The sequence below is a fragment of the Bos taurus genome, chromosome 2 (genome assembly GCF_002263795.3).
Source record: "Bos taurus isolate L1 Dominette 01449 registration number 42190680 breed Hereford chromosome 2, ARS-UCD2.0, whole genome shotgun sequence".
Taxonomy (NCBI): Eukaryota; Metazoa; Chordata; class Mammalia; order Artiodactyla; family Bovidae; genus Bos; species Bos taurus.
In genome coordinates, this window is record NC_037329.1 from 42,196,543 (window position 1) to 42,217,906 (window position 21,364).

The 21,364-nt window shown below is 36.0% G+C and overlaps 1 protein-coding gene across 5 annotated transcripts in view; it reads right to left on the bottom strand.

Moving 5' to 3' along the window:
* Nucleotides 1-21,364, bottom strand: part of GALNT13 (polypeptide N-acetylgalactosaminyltransferase 13) — a 656,510-nt gene that overhangs the window by 520,639 nt on the left and 114,507 nt on the right. The window contains exons 1-2 of one of the 5 annotated variants that reach the window (XM_059875114.1): nucleotides 8,254-8,479; nucleotides 7,575-7,656 (exon numbers count right to left, since the gene is read on the bottom strand). The gene's annotated coding sequence lies outside the window, so the exon portion shown is untranslated. 5 annotated transcript variants of the gene reach the window in all.

A 21,364-nucleotide genomic window follows, 5' to 3' on the forward strand; every position in this document is an offset into this window, starting at 1 on the left:
GTTTCCAAGGCAAGCCGTTCAACATCAGAGTAATCCAAGTCTATGCCCCTGCCACCTATGCCAAAGAAGCTAAAGTTGATCAGTTCTATGAATACCTAGAAGACCTCCTAGAACGAATACCAAAAAAAAAAAAAAAGATGTTCTATTCATCACTGGGGATTGGAATGCAAAAGTAGGAAGTCGAGATACCTGGAGTAACAGGCAAGTTTGGCCTTGGAGAATAAAATGACGCAGGACAAAGGCTAACTGAATTCTGCCAAAAGAATGCATTAGTCATAGCAAATACCCTTTTTTCAACAACACAAGAGATGACTTTACACATGGACATCACCAAATGGCCAATACCAAAATCAAACTGATTACATTCTTTTTAGCCAAAGATGGAGAAGCTGTCTACAGTCAGCAAACACAAGACCTGGAGCTTATTGTGGCTCAGATCAGCAGCTTCTCATAGCAAAATTCAGGCTTAAACTAAACAAAGTACAGGAAACCACTAGGCAAGGCAGGCACAACTTAGAGCCCCTATGAATATGCAGTGGAGGTAACAAATAGATTCAAGGGATTAGAACTTGTAAACAGTGCGCCTAAAGAACTATGGACAGAGGTCAATAATACTGTATGGAAGGCAGTGAACAAAACCATCCCAAAGAAAAGGAAAAGCAAGAAGACAAAGTGGTTATCTGATGAGGCCTTACAAATAGCTAAAGAAAGAAGTAAAAAGCAAGTGAGAAAGCAAAAGATATGTCCAACTAAACACAGATTTCCAAATAACAGCACAGAAAGACAGGAAGGCCTTCTTCAATAAACAGTATATAAAACTAAGGGGAAACAAAAGAAAGGGAAAGACTAGAGATCTCTTCAGGAAAACTGGAGATATCAAGGGAACATTCTGCCAAAAGATGGGCACAAAAAAGGACATAAACAGTAGAGATCTAGTAGATGCTGAAGAGATCAAGATGGAAAGATTACAAGGAAGAACTGTACAAAAAGATCCAAATGAACCGGATTACTATGATGGTGGGGTCAACCTCTCAGAGCCAGACATTCTGGAGAGTGAAGTCAAGTGCCTTAGGAAACATTGCTATTAATAAAGCCAGTGGATGCGATGGAATTTCAGCAAAACTATTCAAAACCCTAAAGGATGGTGCCATCAAGGTGTTGTATTCAATAAATCAGAAAATCTGGAACCCAGCAGTGGCCATAGGACTGGAAAAGGTCAATCCTCATCCCAATTCCCAAAAAGGGTAGTACCAAAGAATGTGATAACCATCAGACACTTGCATAAATCTGCCAGGATAGTATGGTCATGCTTAAAATCTTGCACACTAGGCTTCAGCATTATGTGAACCAAGAACTTCCAGATGTCCAAGCTGGGTTTAGAAAAGGAAGAGGAGCCAGAGATCAAATTGCCAACATTTGCTGGATCAAAGGGAAAGCTATGGAATTCCTGAAAAAAATCTACCTCTGTTTCATCAAGTGTGCCAAAACCTTTGACTGTGTATAAACTGTAGAAAGCTCTTAAAGAGCTGGGGATACCAGACCATCTTATCTGTCTCCTGAGAAACCTGTATGCGGGTCAAAAAGCAACAGTTAGAACATGTATGGAACAACTGATTGGTTCAAGATTGAGAAAGGAGTATGACAGGGCTGTCTGCTGTCACCCCGTTTGTTTAATCTATACACTGAGTACATCAAGAGAAATGCCGAGTTGGATGAGTTACAAGCTGGAATCAAGATAGCTGGTAGAAACATTGACAACCCCAGATATGCAGATTTTACTACTCTAGTGACAGAAAGCAAAGAGGAACTGAAAAGCCACTTGATGAGGCTGAAGCAAGACAATGAAAGAGCTGGCTTGAAACTAAATATTAAAAAACTAAGATCATGACATCCGGCCCCATTACTTCATGGCAAATAGAAGGGGAAAAGGTGGAAGTAGTGACAGATTTCCTCTTCTTGGCCTCTAAAATTACTGTGGATGGTGACTGCAGCCATGAAATCAGAAGACATTTGCTTTATGGCAGAAAGCTATGACAAACCTAGGCAGTAGGTTGAAAAGCAGACACATTACTCTGCCAACAAAGGTGACAACAAAAGTCAAGGCTCTGGTCTTCCCAGTGGTCACGTATGGTTACAGCTGGACTGTAATGACGGCGGAGCGCTGAAGAATTTATGCCTTTGAACTCTGGTGCTGGAGAAGACTCCCGAGAGCCCCTCAGACAGCAAGAAGATCAAAGCAGTCAATCTTAAGAGAAATCAACCCTGAATACTCATTGGAAGGACTGATGCTGAAGCTGAAACTCCAGTATTTTTGTCAAGAGATGCGAACAATTGACTCACTGGAAAAGTGTCTGATGCTGGGAAAGATTGAGGCCAGAAAGAGAAGAGGACAACAGAGGATGAGATGGCTGGATGGCATCACCAATGCAAGGGACATGAACTTGGGCAAACTTCAGGAGATATGAAGGACAGAGAGGCCTGACATGTTGCAGTCCATGGGGTTGCAAAGAGTTGGATATGACTGGGCCATTGAATAACAACAATACATGTATACATATGTAAGTTTCTGGCACAATGAGAATCTGCCCAATACATATTTACATGTATACACAAACACACAAACACATACACACACACGCAACAGATTAGTATTTGACCATAAATGAAAAAAAAATAATGACATTTGCAGCAATATAGATAGACTTAGAGATTATCACACTAAGTGAATTAAGTCAGAAAAGGAAAAATGTCATATCACTTGTGTGTGAAAACTAAAAAAAATGTTACAAATGAACTTATTCACAATGGACTCCTTAGACAGAAAATAAACTAATGTTACCAGAGGGAAAGGATGGGCAAATAATATATTGGGAAATGGGACTTACAGACACACACTACTATATAATATAGATAAACAACAAGGTCCTACTATATAGCACAGGGAACTACATTTAATATCTTGTAATAACCCTCAGTGGAAAAGCATATATGTGTGTGTATATATATATATGTATATATAATCACTTTGCAGTACACCAGAAACTAACAATGTAAATCAATTATACTTCACTTTAAAAAATGCAGAAACAATAGAACAAATATTGCAAACGTAAAGTGGTTTATCAGTATACATTATTTGGTCTTCCACTTGACTACACAGTTATCTAATTCTCTAAAATCTTCCAATTTCATTATATTAATAACAAATTAGAGAGATACATAGTAAAAACCACCAGGCATGACATCAGAACCTGAGTCTAATTTCAGTTTTCCCATTTAAAATATATGTGGCAATTATAAAACCCAATAATTTCTCTAACCAGCAGTTTCCTCAATTGCAAGAGGGAAAGAATGAAATATGGCATGATTATATCTTTGTATTGCTATTAAAACTAAAGTGGGATAAAGGTACACTGATAAAAAAAAAAAAAAAAACACTTCAGGGCCATAAATGTGAGCCATACACAATGCCAAGTGTCAACAAATAGCCTCATTTTCACTTGTAGGTACTAAAAATACAAGTTAGCATATGAAGGCAGTATGTAACCTAAGTAAAGCTCATTTCGGCACTTCAGAAGGCAGTTATAATCCTCCATATGAAGAATCGAAGTCCACATTGTACATGTCAATTCGCAGTGGCAAGATACAAACAGAGTAAGATTCAAAAATATTAAAAATGGTTATTTAGAGAAAAAAGTTAATCCTATTATTTCAGAAAAGTGCTGGTTTTGCTCCTGCTTGGCAGGAAATTCTAAATACTTTTGTCATATATATCATGTTGAGTTTTGTGCATCTGGGGAGTAAAATACTACTCATTATATCCTTGCCAAATTACTTTTAAACTATGTAGATTTCTGAATGCTACTATCACAAATAACACCTTAGTATTTATAAATAACAAAGCTTTGAATAATAATTAGAGTAGTATGTTTGTTATTTCCTCAGATAGTGTTCTTCAGTTTACACAGTATCATCATAGCAATCAATGATTTATTTAAGAAGAGAATAGCTTTTGATGGTTTTTTAAAAAGCACAGTAAGATTCCAAACTAGTACTTCCACATTTCTCATTTCTACTTATAAAGGTAAGTTAAAAGTACACGTGGATATAATTTCAGCTTACAGTCAATACACGTTTAATAACTATTATGTGCATGCTTAACCGTGTCTGACTCGCTGCAACACCATGGATTGTAGCCTACCAGGCTCCTCTGTCCATGGGATTCTCCCGGCAAGAATACTGGAGGGGGTTGCCATGCCCTCCCCTCCAGTGGGTCTTCCCCACCCAGGGATCGAACCCAGATCTCCCACATTGCAGGTGGATTCTTTACCATCTGAGCCACCAGGGAAGCAACAATAATAATTATAACATTCATATAACTTACAATTTTAAAAGTGCACTCACAACATTTTATTAAACAGAATCAACAATTCCCACTTTATGAATAAAAAAGGAGGCCTCTGAATCCCTAGTAGTGCTTTTTATGGGATACCACGCTGCCTATGTATACACCGTTCTTTGTTCTTCCCAAGACCATGGGTTCCCCATCAGTCTTCTATTATGTGTGTGATAATCCTGCCAGATATGAGTACATTATACAATTCCTTCAAGTCTCTGTCTGTACTTTCCTACACTCTCAGAAAATTCTTAGTAACTACATTTTCTTCATCCTTTAAACTCTAGCACGTTAAGAAAAACCTCCCCTTCACTTACGACTTTTTCCTTTCAATAATGATCATTTACATCACACCCTTTAGCATTCATGACTTCCCTGGTGGCTCAAATGATAAAGTGTCTGCCTACAATATGGGAGACCAGGGTTCAATCCCTGGGTCAGGAAGTTCTCCTGCAGAAGGAAATGGCAACCCACTCCAGCATTCTTGCCTGGAAAATCCCATGGACAGAGGAGCCTGGTAGGCTACAGTCCATCGGGTCGTCAAGAGTTGGACACGACTGAGCAACTTCACTTTCATTTCCTTTCTTTAGCATTCAGTTATTGATTTATCATCTCATTTAAAAGTAGAAATTATTACTGTTACTCAATTTTCTCATTGTCTCATATAAGTCATTCAAATTATCTGGTTGTCTTGATTGTTGATTTAAGGATCTGGCAGAATGATAATCTGCCCAATCTCTTCTGAGGAGGCTAACACTAAAAACTTAAATTTCAAAAACTAAATCTGTAAATATTGTCTCTCTGTTTATGAATGAATAATCCAATATTACGTTATTGTATACCCAATACTATAATACTATATACAACTGAATTTCTGTTTCATTCACTTTGTCCCAGCTTCCAATCTTGGCAACTAAGAACAATTATTCATGGAAAATTGAGAGCGAGCCATCTACAATTATTTAGAATGTAGTAAGCTAATTTATAGTTATAATATTCAAATTTCTACTTCAAAGGCATATGTTTCTCAAGGGCTTCATGTCTGTCTGTCAGGTATTTCTCTAGAGTGCGACCATATAATTTTGAACTCTGGTTACTATAGCCCTCTCGATTTCCTTTTTCTTTTCTCTATAAAAGGATTCTCCCTCCCTTATACTGAGGGGACTTGCTCATGACTTCTTAGTTGCAGACTCTGAACTACAATTCTCTGCTTATCCCAAATAAACTCATCTATGCTGGAGAAATACCTGACAGTAAATTTTCTATTTACTTGAGGCCAACAATGTATACTAAGCCAAAGAATAATCTAATTTGCTACATCTGCCAATGGTAACTGCCAAAACAAATAGATACCGATTAGTTTCATTTTGGTTGGCACTTCGGGCTGTATCTAAAATTTTCACATTTTTCACATCAGAATTTACATAGTAACAGGTACTTGCTTTTTGTTATGTGAGTTGTTGGGGAGACTACAAAGATCTAAAAGTTTAAATAAACAACATTGGATTTATTTCTCAGGGAGTAGAGTACAAAAGCATGACACTAACTAGCTAAACCTGGAGGAAAAAAGCCTGATTGTAATGAGTAAAATTCAGAATATCTGAGTAAAATCCTCCCTGTAGACATTATCTTTTTAAAATTTAAGCTTTTATTCATTTCCTTTAAGCCTCAGAGTGACTAGTGTAGTGAGCAACATGTTTCCAAGTAGAAATGTTTAAAAAATTAGTTTTTAAAATCCAGAATAAGGAAAGCTGTTCACTGAGAGTTGTGCTTTCTTTTAGAGGAATATTGAGAAACCACTGAGATATTGTTAAAAGGGGAGATAGTAATGTCAACAGCCACAGTTTACAGATACCTAGTACTTTTATAAATAGCTGAATCCCATTTATTAACTGCAAACCCCTACTTCAGCAAAGGAATTTCTTAAAAAATTAATCAGTGATGACATGCCTTGGGTCTTATCTAGTATCAGGAAGTAAGTAATCTTATTATTTTTTTCCCTCATTCTCCACTCATAACTTGAAAATAAAATGCTTAAATCTACTAAGTTAGATTTCTTTTGATGGCATAATTTATATTTTAAGTTAGTACAGCAAATCTTAAAGTACTGTAAAAATTGAAGCACTCAAACCCTGGTGTTAGAAAAGCAGTACCTATTATCTTCCTTTTTAAATTTTCTGTGCTGACATACATGAACACTTGTTTCCTGGTATAAATAAAGATTGGATAAACATTTTTCTGTACATAGTATGTGCATGTTGTTTTTCTATTTCATACATGTGCCAATAGAGGGAAATTACATATTTTTTAATAGGTATATTTAGTCAGGTAGATAACAGGTAACTGTTAGATAAAAAGTTTCAGAAAAAAACAACTAGAAAATTGACCCCAAATAGGGATAAATTTTCAGCACAAGTAATAATATACTAAGGTCGGATAGAAAAATAATATGGCATTTCTTTTGCAAGATAATGAGTAAACCTAATTTCCCTAAAGGGGGATAAAATGAGTAGACTTCATTCTCTCTTGAGAGAAAGATTCTGGATTATACTCTACCAAATATAAAATTCTAATAAAGAATAATGAAGTAAATTATAAGCTGAGGTTGGACATCAGGAGACCAAAATTTGATGAAACTGATTTGAATCTGGAAGCACTGAAGAAGTGCATATGGAGGAAGAGGTAACATGAAGGTTCTTTCTTTTCACTGAACACAGAATGAATTCCCCACCATCATTAAGTCTAGGTGAGGCTATAGTTAGTAATGGATTTCCTCAGGACTGCATATGGAAGGTAATTTTTGGCTCTAATGTGAGTATCAGATATCAGGGTGCAAGAAACTGAAGAGTAAACAAGCCTGAAACAAAAAAAAGTATAAAAGAGCATAAAGAAAATGCTAGGGTTTTCTTTGCTTTTTCCCATCCATCCAGCACTTTCTAATCCTACACCTAATATAGGCACTATAGCATCAAATGTTAAGAATTTGGCAAATTTTTTTTCATAGAGCTTTTCCTAGGTAAACAAAATCCTTTTCAAAGAAACAAAGTACAAATCTCTTCAGGCAGAGTCCATTCTAAAAACCTCAATTCAGGATATAACATTAACACAATTGGGGAATACAACGTTTAGAAATGAAAAGCTCTAATATAAATTACTTAAACAAAACCTTTCATCTGACCTTTGAAGATTCTCACAGTCTCCAGCGGCTCAGTGGTCCAGGGAAAAGTAGAACTATGCCAACTGCTCAGGGCCTCAAAAGGCTGAAATTAAGTTTGCTAGTCAGGCCATGTTCCTTTCTGGAATTTAAGATCCTTCTCTAAGCTCACACGATGGTAGACAAAACTGAGTGTTTTGCAGTTATAAGAATAAAGTCCCCGCTTTCTTGCCTGTGGTTCTTAATTTCTAGAGGCCAAGGAGCCCTCAAAACATGGCTGCTTTGAACTTCAAGGCCTGTAGAAGAATGTCTCTGACTAGGAAGGGCCTAAAGTTTCCACGTGATTAACTCAAAATCAGCTGCAAATTCTCTTCACCTTTTTCTAATTAATCACAGGTAAATCTAATCACCGGGTGATAGCTCATATTCGGAGTTCCTCTAACCCTCAAGACAAGGGGGTTGATCCAAGGATGTGCACCATTCAGGCTACCTTAGAATTTTGCCGAGTCATGGAGCCTTCTTAAAACTCTGCCTAGCACACCCCCTATATTCAATGTGGGCCCTTCAATGCTTCAAGTGGAAACTTTGGGTATTTATCACCGCTCCTCCTTGGGATGCTTGGTACATACCATAGCCCTGGAAGATCAGAAGCTCTGCTTTTGTTTTCTAGTCTAGTAACTATCACTTACAAATTAGCAATTACCTGGAAAATAACTCTGAATGCTGGACTCCCATCTCAGCTTCCCTTCTTTGCAGGATTCTGGGCCCCTTGAGTGCTCCCTGTTTGGCTTGATTTTCAAACGCATGTTAACTAAATGTATTTATTAAAGTAGCATCCATGTTTTCTGCTCCTTCTTGTTAATGCTGACAACCTGCAACAAGACGGCTCACCATCACTGGAACCCAAAATTGATTATTCAAGTATCTTGTAAGATTTTATTTGCAAATGGAATTTATAAGATGAAGCACACCAATAATAAGCTAGCAAGTGGTAAAGTTTGACATAAAGCTAACCTCTTTTTTATCAGTAACATCTGTGATAAATTAATTAGAAAATAATTTTTAAAATCATCTCTTAATGTTAAACATTTACTTAAATGTAAATTTTATTGATAATACTTCACACCACCAAGGACATTAACCAAAATTTTCAATGTATGCATCAAAAATAATTTTTAAAAATATTTTAAAAATAATCAATAACTTGCATGTTATTATTTTTCTTTGATAAGTGATCAAAGAAGCAGCTTTCATTTTGATGCTTAAACTAATCCAGTGAGCTTTGGGAATTAAGACTCTCACAGGATTATTTTAATGTAAAATTTTTATGAAACAAAATAGACATTCAGCATAATTACCACCAAATTTGAACACTTAAAGTTCTGCTAATTATTATCATTCAAACATGTGGAAGATGCTTCTGTGTGCCTAATTAATAAATGTAATTTATTTTCCTCAAAGTTTTATACATTTGGTTGATATCTCTGCTTGGTTAACATTATCCACATCAGTGCTACTCAAAGCGGTCTATGAACAGGCAACATCAGCAATCCCTTTGAGCTTAAGAAACTTAACCCTACACCTACTGAATTAGAATCTCTGGGGGTTAGAGCTAAATTATCTGTGTCTTACCCGTCTCTCCATGTGATACTGAGGCATGCTAAAGTTTGAGACGCATATATCTAGCTCATCTTGATAGATGGAATTTTTAACAACCACAAAACAAAGAGATCAAAGCACGTGTGTGGAATTTCCCCCTTAGGTGTGTGCCCATCTTTGTATTAGTCTATAAGCTGTCCCATCAAGAAGGAAGAGGATAATAAATCCACCCCAGGCTTGGATAAACCTCTGGGACACAAGGCAAAGGGCCCCAGACTGAATGTAGATTCAGATGTTATTTCTCACTTTCACATGATGGTTTGGGGCTGTAAATTCTGTCATAGTGCAAACAAGTGAACAATAATTCAGAGATAGCACTTCAGCCCTGGAGATTATGTAGTGAGGAGTTTAAAGTAGATTTTTAAAAAAAATATAACAGTGGGCACCAGGTTCTAACACACCAAGACTCTCAGAGAATAAAAGCATAACCCTGAACATAAAATTTGCAACCAATAAAAAAAAAATAAGTAATCAAGATTCCAAACTATGATATAGTAGTATCTTTCTTAAAATTCCTCTAAAAGGTAAGAAAATTACTGCTTGTATATCAATATCAACATGAATTAGCCATTTCATCAAACAACAATTTAAATCATTTTATCTAAAACCATGATATAAATTTAAGATTTATATTTTTAATGACCTAAAATGACAAAATTCAAAAATACATAGTATTCACCAAAATTAAAACAGTAAAGTTCAAAAATGAAATATGCACAGATTATGATCATCTTCCCTCATAGTGACTAAATTCTAAAGCTACATATTATGTAAATTCTGTATTTAAAATTACTAAATTTGCCATTCCATTTTTTTCTAACTTGAAATATAATTCTTAACTCCTGCATTTAAAATTACTAAATTTGTCATTCCATTCTCCTCTAACCTGAAATATAACTCTTCAGTGATTAAATGTTTTCCTGAAACTACAAGCAATAAAATAATACAGAAAACCCAGAGCCACTATCCACCTGGTATATTTATTTGCTAATTAGCATTTGTAAAGATTTATTATCTTCACAATCAAGAATATACATTTGAAACATTATTATGCTAGAAGTATGCTCCACATCAATGAAACAGTTGTAATACCTGCTCACCTTATACCATCTATGAGCTAATTGAGCAAAAGCAGATCAATTTTTGTTGCATGGGTACCACTAAAGATAACTACTAATCTACAGACCCACTGAGACAGTAGCAGCAAATAAAAACACTTTGGAAAGATCAATTTACACTATATCATAAGAAAAGTTGACCCATTACATATTAACACTGAGAAAAGCTGACCCATATTTATTTTAAGGGCCATGTTCTGTCAGAAACTAATCTCATTTTCAAAGTACTATATTTAACTCCATTATATCAAGTTATGTCCATAGTGAATTGTTTAGAATTTCAGGGAAACTGAATAAAGTATCTGGAGACTCTATAGTAAACTAGCAGCAATTACAAATAAAACTAGTAACAATTAGCAATAATAATTTTCCTGTGGAAAAACAAATCAAAGGTAGATAACAAGACTTTGTGTTCAACATGATTAAAATAAAATTAAAATGTTAGTTATGGAATGACTGAAAATATGTCTAAGTTGATTGTAAGTCAGTTTAAAGGAACAGTAATGGCTTATTAATTTATTGAAAAACCCTCATTGATTCCAACATTAGTATGCAGTTGTTTATTTACATAGCTGACACAGAAGTAAGTTTGGAAGAGTAAAGTAAAATGAAATGTATTTTAGTTAAAATGAGGTGAAAGTTCTTTAAAGTTTTTTTTTAACCACATAAGCAATTCATGAGTTGATTTGTATATTTTACATAAGTTATCAATGTATGTGTCTTAAAATTGTAAAATATATAAATGAACTTTAAAAAATGAAAAGATTCAAACAGATAAGCAAGTGTTTATAACTAATCTATTTCAAAGTTGATATATAATTTTTGTATGCACAATAATTCAAAAGCATCATCCTAACCTAAGAGGTATCCTTGACAATACTCTTTATCTTAGATATATATGGGTTCATTCCATAAGACCTCAACATTTTTAAATGATTTGATATTTTATAATACTAGTAAATGTTTTTTTGAAAAAACATGAGTTAAATAATAAGAAATTATATTCTTTTATTCTAAGTAATTAAAATATGATAATGGATACACAATGGGCTTACACACATTTTTTGAAAATCAAAAGCACAAAAATCATTACCACAAAATGTTTGCATTTTTGCAGCATTTCTTCTAAAGTGCTAATAAAATATAACCATATTAATTATATTGGCTTCTACTGTGAATATTGGAATAAACTCATTTGTTTTTTTTCTAGTATAGCTATTATCAAATTCAGTATATTAAATATATCAATATTTTAATCTGTTCTATTTAGTGAATTTATAGCCATTTAAAAATTTTGTCCATCTATTTAGCATGAACTAGATATTTAATTTATTGCAAAAATCTATAGTTGCTAAATATAGCAAATTAAAATATTTAATTGTTTCAACACTCTGGTGTTTGAATTGTCTAAACTTCTTGGTGAGTGTCTAAAACTTGACTTTTTGCCCTTGGTAAGACTATAGAATATATTAGTCCTAAGATAGCACCTTCTGGTTTTCTCAAAATTACTCTGTAAAGAGAAGCTTGGACTGACATTTCCTAATCAAGTAAATACTTGCCCAGACTATATATCATGTCTGATTTCACAGTATATTTTTTTTATAAAGTAGAAATTTGTAAGGCTTTAAAGTTTTAATGAAATGAGAAAATTGAGAAGTAGGAAAATATATAAAATGTGCAAGAAACACAATCATGAAAATTAGTTTACTTCTATGGGCCACAAGGAGAAAAATTAACTTGCCTAATAGGGATGAGTGATGAAGCAGCAGTTACAGCACATTGGTTTGCTCTTAGTGCTGCCAGGAGTTTTCTGTGTTTTTATTCCATCTTTATTTTCTAAAATGTTTAGAAAACAATTATGAGTACTATTATGTTTTCCCAAACTCAAATGATAATCCAGGACAACATATTACGAATGCATTTTGATTTTTAGGAGAGTTACGAGAAACAGATACACTTATTCCAGAATTACCCTTATTACTAGGAAACCTGTTCTGTGACCCTAGGAACCCAAAACCAAGTTGTACAGTCAAGTCATTCAGTGTTCAGGTTGAATCCAACTTTGCCCATGCATGTATTTTTCAATGAATTATATATGAAATGAATAATTTAGTATTAAATTACTGGGTCCTACTCTATTTTAATTCCATTTGTTTTTACAGACTGAGGTGGGTTGTAATATGCATTCTGAGTAGCTTTAAATATTACTGACATTCACTGTTATTTTCATCAAAGCATGGTTTGTGCTGGAACTTTTCCTTTAGAAATCAGTCAAATGAACAAGTACATGTTATCTTAGCACACTAAATGCAAGCATACATATTAGATATTAAAATTAATTATCAGTATTAATCATTACTTCATTTTTGAGTTCTTTTACCTCATGATACTCAAATATTTAAATAAACAAAAGGGTTGATACTTCCTGTCATCATTTATTTATTTATTTATTTATTTTAAAAATGTCATCATTTAGAAGAACTCATGGATTGAAAGCACAGCATAAAAATTTAGCAATGATGATTAATTCACTCATCAAATTTTAGGAAAAAATAATCAGACATTATCATTTCTCTAAAAGATTTCGTTTTCCAAAGGAGAGTAACAATTATCAAATTAATGTTTCAATAGTGTAATTTCACTCTCACATTATTTCAAACATTATTGATGCCATCAGTCTTCCACAGTATTTACTTTTACCTTTAGCATTGTCTAATCTTTTTCCTAGTGAATTAGAAGAGTTTGATAATCTTCAACATACTGATCCACAACAACAGCCCAACAACATCAGTAATGCTATTAACCCCTTTTAAAGACGTAGAAATAGAAGTTTAAAAAATAAATAATCCCTCAAGATTAACTTGGCCAGGAGTGGCAGAAATAAGAATCAAACGAAAGGTCAAAACTATTTCCTTGCCACTATATCATAATGTCTCTGTTTAACGCATTATATGGTAATTCTATGTTTATAGATCTATATTCACCACTGGCTTCAACAGCATGAACTACACCAGATCCGTTCTTTTCTTATAGCTTAACCCAACAGTTCTTGAATTATAGCTTATTCTCTGAAGAGTGAAAAGCAGCCTCTGAGGGAGAAATGCTCTTTACACCAGAGGTCCCCAACCTTTTTGGCACAGGGATGAGTTTTGGGGATGACAATTTTTCCATGTCCTGGGGCGCAGGAGATGGTTTTGGGATGACTTGAACACATTACATTTACTGTGACCTTTATTTCTATTACTATTATCACAGTTGCACCTCAGATCATCAAGCATTAGATCCTTGAGGTTGGGGACCTCGGCTTTACACTCCCCTGCCCATAGATTCCTCCCTGACTTGGACCTTGGGACAAAGTTCACCTTTTGTCTTCTGAATATTGCCCACGTGCTCCAGCGGGTCTCAGGTCTCATAACGTATCTGATTTGGATTGATCCTCTGTACTCTTGGTCTCTCTCTACTAACCTATTCAGGCTCACCCTCAGTCCTCTCCACTCCCAGCCTTTCCATTCAGCCTGGAATCAGCTCCTTCTCACAATCTTTGTCACCACAATCCAGACCCAGCTGATGGCTTATTGGAATGAGTTGCACACCATTCCCAACATTATGGAAGAATGCTTCTGTCCTTCTCCGAGTTAGGCTTCAATTTCTATGAAATGTATGTGATGATTTGTTCTGGTTGACTATCCTGGAGAAAGTTTTGCTGAGTAAAACTCTGACGGTGGTTTTATACAAATCTGTCCTGCCTCTCTTTTCTCCATTTTCTAAAGGTCAGTTGAACGTATGTCTCAAAGTTACCACAAAGGAGTTTAATCAGAACCCAGGGCACCCATCTCAAATGGAAAGCAATTGGCTAGTTTCAGTTAGTTTTCCCCTTCCTAAAAATTATTTAAGCTTTAGGCTAATAGCCGATTTTATGTTTCTGTCTGTTCATCAAATATTGAGACAATAGCTATCGCCATTTGTACACCAATTTTCTAAAATGTTAGTCTGAACCACCTCAAAGTTTCAGAAGAAAGCTCTAAGTTCTGCTTTGTAAGCTGTATGGCTAGAAAAGTACACATCAGATTATTCATTTAAACTGCTTTTTAGCACAGCTCTGGGACATTTTTCATTCCATATTCTCAAGCCCACTCTATTGTTATTACTTTCCAAAGTAACAGAGCACCACTCTATGTAATGAATGTCATACTAGACTCTGAAACATATTTTTAAAATATGACTAACTGAACCTAATTCCCTTGTAACAAAGATCTCTAAAATTTATCATCCTCCAGTGACTCATTTTCATTTCTACATTAAATGTGGAAAAACTTTGTTATCAGAAACCGAAAGTACATATTAGTTACTCATTTATTTATTCTGAGTATGCCATATAACACAGAGATTTAGGATTCTAACACTGGAGAGAGAGAGAATGTTGGTCACTCATTCATGTCCAACTCTATGTGATCCCATGGATTGTAGCCCGCCAAGCTCTTCTGTCTGTGGAATTCTCCAGGCAAGAATACTGGAGTGGATTCTCATTCCCTTTTCCAGGGGACCTTCCTGACCCAGGGATCAAACCCAGGTCTCCTGCATTGCAGGCAGATTATTTACCATCTGAGCCACAACAGCACATTGGCAATCCATATAATTAAGTGTGGAAAGTCTAAGTACAAATTATGATATGAAGAACAATTGTTAAATAGATCTTCTCTCCTGTTCTTGTGATAGCTTGCCACATTTTTATATCTTTTTCCTGTTAATCTTTTCTTAAATGATAGCTGACTCCTTGAGAATGCCAGCTCTACTACTAATTGTATGATCTGTACAAGTTTAACTTCTGTGTGACTTAATTTTTTTATATATCTAAAAAATAGGGAAGAAGTGAAGCACCAACCTATAGCTAGAGAAAATAATGCTCATGCTATATAGAACTGTCCATTAGAAGCCTTAAATAATGCCACTTATTTTGCTAACAATAGTATACTTCCTCTAGATCAAGAAAGATTAAACTCTCATGTATTGCTCCATTTCAATGAGCATTTTTTGATACACTGTTGATCTTTTTTGTTTAATTTTCTTTCTACAGATATCATGCTTCTCATAATGGAACTAATTCCATTGTCTTCTGACAAGTTTATTTACCTCTAGACTTTTCCTAAGGCATATAAGAGCAGGAAAAAGGATGTGCATCATTTCACTGCTACAGTATTTTATAGTATTAACAGATATGTAAAATGATCAAAAAAGAGTTCTCTGTGATATTCACTCTCTCCCAGAAACTGTCCTGGACTTTCCACATTCGTACACATTTCCTCACACAATCTACCTTGCAAAGATCTTCTAAAACTTTACAGCTATCCAAAATTTACCCATCAGTTTGCTTCAAAGAGAAGAGTGTCCTCACCACTTTATATCCATGCTTCCTTGCACACCACACCACAGGAGAAAAATTAATGAGTTGACTTCTATCATCATAATTGGGCCACATATATTTAATAACTGATGGCTCAGAGGAAGGCATATAAATAATCAGCAAAGACTAAGCACTCTCCACTTTATGCTTCTTAACTTCTAGCCCTAAAGGATGTGGCCTTTTCAAGCAATAGAGAAGTATGATTTGAAACTTAGGTTTATACTTAGAGCTTAAAATACACACTGCAGACCTATCATTGTACTCTGAGTATAGAATATTGAGGCCATAAATAAGATTATAGAGTTTTCAACAGAACCAAACCTATCTTCATAAAGCATTGCTTTGCCTTGGTTTGAATTATTATGCATTAATTCCTAACAAAATTTCTGGGAAACTGATTTAGAGAAGATTCAAGAATTTCAGATACACTGGTAAAGCTATTTTACCAATAACATCAAATAATTACTCCATAACTGTACCTCTATCTATCATTGCAAGCATATACCATGGCCAGAATTAATCAAATTTAATGTAAATTATCCCATCTTCCATGGTTCAGTTTAAATCCAACACAATAACTTTCTCAGGGAGAGAGGATCATTCTATTATCACTATCATTTCTAGCATTTACTCTTTTATAGATTCAATATGTTTCCTGGTTTTTGCATAAACCACATTACCCACTTCAACTAGTCACCTGGATTCAGTAAAAAAATAAAAAAAGGTAATAAATAAGTAATTCAATGATTTAAAAGTATGTGTGTGTGTGTGTGTGTGTGTGTGTGTGTGTATACATACATATAGCTTTCACTACATATTAAGGCTTTAGGTCCTCAGCCTGAATTCGTCCTCTCAAATTTTACAACTTTTCTCAGGGGTAAGGGTAGACACATACTACTCAGAGCACCACCAATGTCCACGCTGCTCACAACCATGTGATGTCAGTGACTCAGTCATCACTGCTAATGCTTCTTCCCAACATTGCCCATGTATTTAATTCCTGCTTCATAATGCTCCTTCTTATAATGTTTTTAAGGAGCTTGCTGCTGCTGCTGCTGCTAAGTTGCTTCAGTCGTGTCTGACTCTTTGTGACCCCATAGACAGCAGCCCACCAGGCTCCTCTGTCCCTGGGATTCTCCAGGCAAGAATACTGGAGTGGGTCGCCATTTCCTTCTCCAATGCATGCATGCATGCTAAATCGCTTCAGTCGTGTCCAACTCTGTGCGACCCCATGGACAGCAGCCCACCAGGCTTCTCTGTCCACAGGATTCTCTAGGCAAGACTATTGGAGTGTGTTGCCATGTCCTTCTCCTTTAAAGAGCTTAGTCATACTTTATGGATTGCCAAAGAGCCGTTAGTATTACAAAACTTTTATTTGACAAAATCTTTTCCATTTAATTCTATTGCAGAAGGGTGATAGAGTTGGTCAGAAAAACAAGTGAATGATTCCATAACTATCTTTTCTGAAAAAAAAATCTCCATTGGCTTAAAGTCATTATCCCCAAACTCAAGGTGAGTTCCATTCCAACTGGTATGCCCAGGAAATTAAGGGATAAATCCTATTTCTATGATTTTCTATGCAGCCAAGTCTTGGAGCTTATCTTTCAGCAGCTGGGTTTTTTTTTTTAAATTAATTTATTTATTTTAATTGGAGGCTAATTACTTTACAGCCTTGTAGTGGTTTTTGCCATACATTGACATGAATCAGCCATGGGTGTACATGTGTCCCTCATCCTGAACCGCCCTCCCGCCTCCCTCCCCATCCCATCCCTCAGGGTAATCCCAGTGCACCAGCCCTGAGTGCCCTGTCTCATGAATCAAACCTGGACTGGTGATTTATTTCACATATGGCAATATACATGTTTCAATGCTATTCTCTCAAATCATCTCACCCTCGCCTTCTCTCACAGAATCCAAAAGTCTGTTCTTTATCTCTGTGTCTCTTTTGCTGTCTCTCATATAGGGTCATCATTACCATCTTTCTAAATTCCATATATATGTGTTAATATACTGCATTGGTGTTTTCTTTCTAACTTACTTCACTCTGTATAATAGGCTCCAGTTTCATACACCTCATTAGAACTGATTCAAATGAATTGCTTTTAGTAGCTGAGTAATCTTCTATTGTGTATATGTACCACAGCTTTCTTATCCATTCATCTGCCAATGAACATATAGGTTGCTTCCATGTCCTAGTTATTGTAAATGGTGCTGTGATGAACATTGGGGTACACATGTCTCTTTAAATTCTGGTTTTCGGTGTGTATGCCCAGCAATGGGGTTGCTGTTCTATTGTATGGCAGCTCTATTTCCAGTTTTGTAAGGAATCTCCACACTGTTCTCCATAGTGACTGTACTAGTTTGCATTCCCATCAACAGTGTAAGAGGGTTCTGTTTTCTCCGCACCCTCTCCAGCATTTATTGTTTGTACACTTTGATAGCAGCCATTCTGACCAACACGAGATGGTATCTCAGTGTGGTTTTCATTGCATGTCTCTGATAATGAGTGATGTTGAGCATCTTTTCATGCATTTGTTAGCCATCTGTAAGTCTTTGGAGAAATGTCTGTTCAGTTCTTTGGCCCAGTTTTTGATTGGGTCATTTATTTTTCTGGTATTGAGCTCATGAGCCACTTATATATTTTGAGATTAATTCTTTGTCAGTTGCATTTTTGCTATTATTTTCTCCCATTCTGAAGGCTGTCTTTTCACCTTCAGCACCTGGTTTTGTAGCGTGATTTCTTCAAAGAAATTTTACACTTATATAATCCCTATGTCTTGCCCTGGCATGAGCTAAAATGCCCAAATTCCTCACAATAAGCACAAGAATAGGCTCTATCCTGGGACTATTTAAACATATATGTATATTGGATCTCTCCAATTAAAATATAAGATCTTTAAATACAAAGACTGTCTAATAATATTTATCCCCTTTCATGTCTGGATAGGTCATTTCATTCTTGTGAAGTATTTGTTTCCTAAGTAGCAGCAGCAAAGTATCCTTACTGAATCCCAGACTAATTTTTCTACCACTTACCTAACAACTCCACTTGGATGGATTATGAAACTTTCAAATCCAATAGCCAACACCAAACCGGGCTTTCACAACACCCTCACTCCTTGTACTCTCAATCAATTTTTCTTCCCACAAATAAAACTGTCCAATTTATATTCCAATGACTTCAGCATTTATATATTGTTTATGCCAGAGATGTGAACCTCATCCTCATTCTTCCCACTCATTCATCTTTCAGATCCAATATATTATCAACACACATTTGTGTATAAATGAATCTCAATTTCACCGATTTCTCTCCATCTCCATTTCCTCCTCCGAAGTTCAAACCATCTTTTCTTCCCTTGGATTGCTGTAATGGTCTAGTTATTGGTCCTCATGTTTCTACTCTTGCTTCCCTCCATGAGTGTGTGCTCAGTTGCTCAGACGTGTCTGACTCTGTTACCCTTTGCACTGTAGCCCTCCAGGCTCCTCTGTCCATGGAATTCTCCAGGCCAGAATACTGGAGTGGGTAGCCTTTCCCTTCTCCAGGGGATATTCCCAACCTAGGAATTGAACTGGGTCTCCTGCATTGCAGGCAGATTCTTTACCAACTGAGCCACCAGGGAACCCCTTTAATGATATACAATTTTATTATTTAAATTACATAAATTCCAACTTTTAATTTCCATGAGTTGTATCTGTCTTTTTTTAAGCCAAATGGTGTTTTTACCTTCTTCTGTATTTTTTTTCTTTAATCAGTTTACTGACATATACTTTATAAACAAATATATTCATCAGTTTTAAGGGTGCACCATTATGGGTTTCAACAAGCATATACAGTTATACAGAATACTGGAATGGACCGCCATTCTCTTCTCCAGGGGATCTTCCCAACCCAGATATCCAACCCAGGTCTCACAGATTGCAGGTAGATTATTTACCATCTGGGCCACCAGGGAAGCCCAATCCTTACATTTACGTGGTTGATGTTTGTTTTATGATCAAATATATTATTGTAATCTGCTGCTCCTGCTGCTAAGTCGCTTCAGTCGTGTCCGACTCTGCGTGACCCCATAGATGGCAGCCCACCAGGCTCCTCTGTCCATGGGATTCTCCAGGCAAGATTACTGGAGTGGGCTGCCATTTCCTCCTCCAATGCATGAAAGTGAAAAGTCAAAGTGAAGTCGCTCAGTCGTGTCCAACTCCTAGCGACCCCATGGACTGCAGCCTACCAGGCTCCTCCGTCCATGGGATTTTCCAGGCAAGAGTACTGGAGTGGGGTGCCATTGCCTTCTCCTATTGTAATCTAGTACTCATGAATTATCACTAATTAAAACTGGCCACCTGATGTGAAGAACCAGCTCATTGGAAAAGACCCTGATGTTGGGAAAGACTGAGGCAAAAGGAGCAGGGGTCAGCAGAGTATAAGATAACTAGACAGCATCACTGACTCAATGGATATGAATTTGAGCAAACTCCAGGAGACAGTGAAGGAGAGGGAAGGCTGGTGTGCTACAGTCCATGGGGTCACAGAAAGTTGGAAACTAATAAGAGACTGAACACAATTAAAGCTAAAATATATAATTTGGAACAGTAACAATATTCTTTTGTTTTAATATGATATATACATATCTTATTAAATATGTATAAACAAATAGAGAAAATTAGACAGTTTATAGATAAAATAGATCTATATCTGCTTAAACATAAAACTGCTTTTTATGTTTCTGAAAAATTAACTCTAGAAAATGTATCTTATTTTTTACCTAAATTATTTCCAGATAGAAATAGATCTCCTGTCAATAAATTAAGTAAATTTAGTTTTGTTTTTCCTCTGATTTAAAAGCTGAAAGTCAAAAAGAAAATATCATAATCTCTAAGTGACACTCTTCCAGAATAAACCACCCTCCATACCAATGCTTGTGGCATTTGATATTTGGAAGCCAACTATTTACTATAAAAAGCAAATGTAAGTTAATGATTTGGAAAAGAGGCAAAGTCACAGATACTTTGTTGTTTTTTCATTGCCAGAATCAAAGAGTAGGAGAAAGCTAGCTCCCAGGTGCACCTGCTCAGTGTATCAATACATCATCATTGGAAATGCTACCCAGCAACTTCATATTACTTGCTGATAATGCTTAATAAGCTGGCTGAGGGCCAATTTCACAACTAACACAGTAGCTGCTGCTGCTGCTAAGTCGCTTCAGTCGTGTCCGACTCTGTGCGACCCCATAGATGGCAGCCCACCAGGCTCCCCCATCCCTGGGATTCTCCAGGCAAGAACACTGGAGTGGGTTGCCATTTCCTTCTCCAATGCATGAAAGTGAAAAGTGAAAGTGAAGTCGCTCAGTCCTGTCCAACTCTTCGCGACTCCATGGACTGAAGCCTACCAGGCTCAGGCAAGAGTACTGGAGTGGGGTGCCATTGCCTAGAGAAGTGGTCTAATCTGTGCTGAGATCACATAACAACTTACACCAAAGAAATTACATAAAACCAAAGATTTCCAATAAATACAGCATTGCAAACTATCGCCAAATTTGGCCTCTTGAATAGCTTTTTAATAAGTAAAGAAACAGTATCCCATTGGAAGTACTGATGCTAAAGCTGAAGCTCCAACACTGTGGCCACCTGATGTGAAG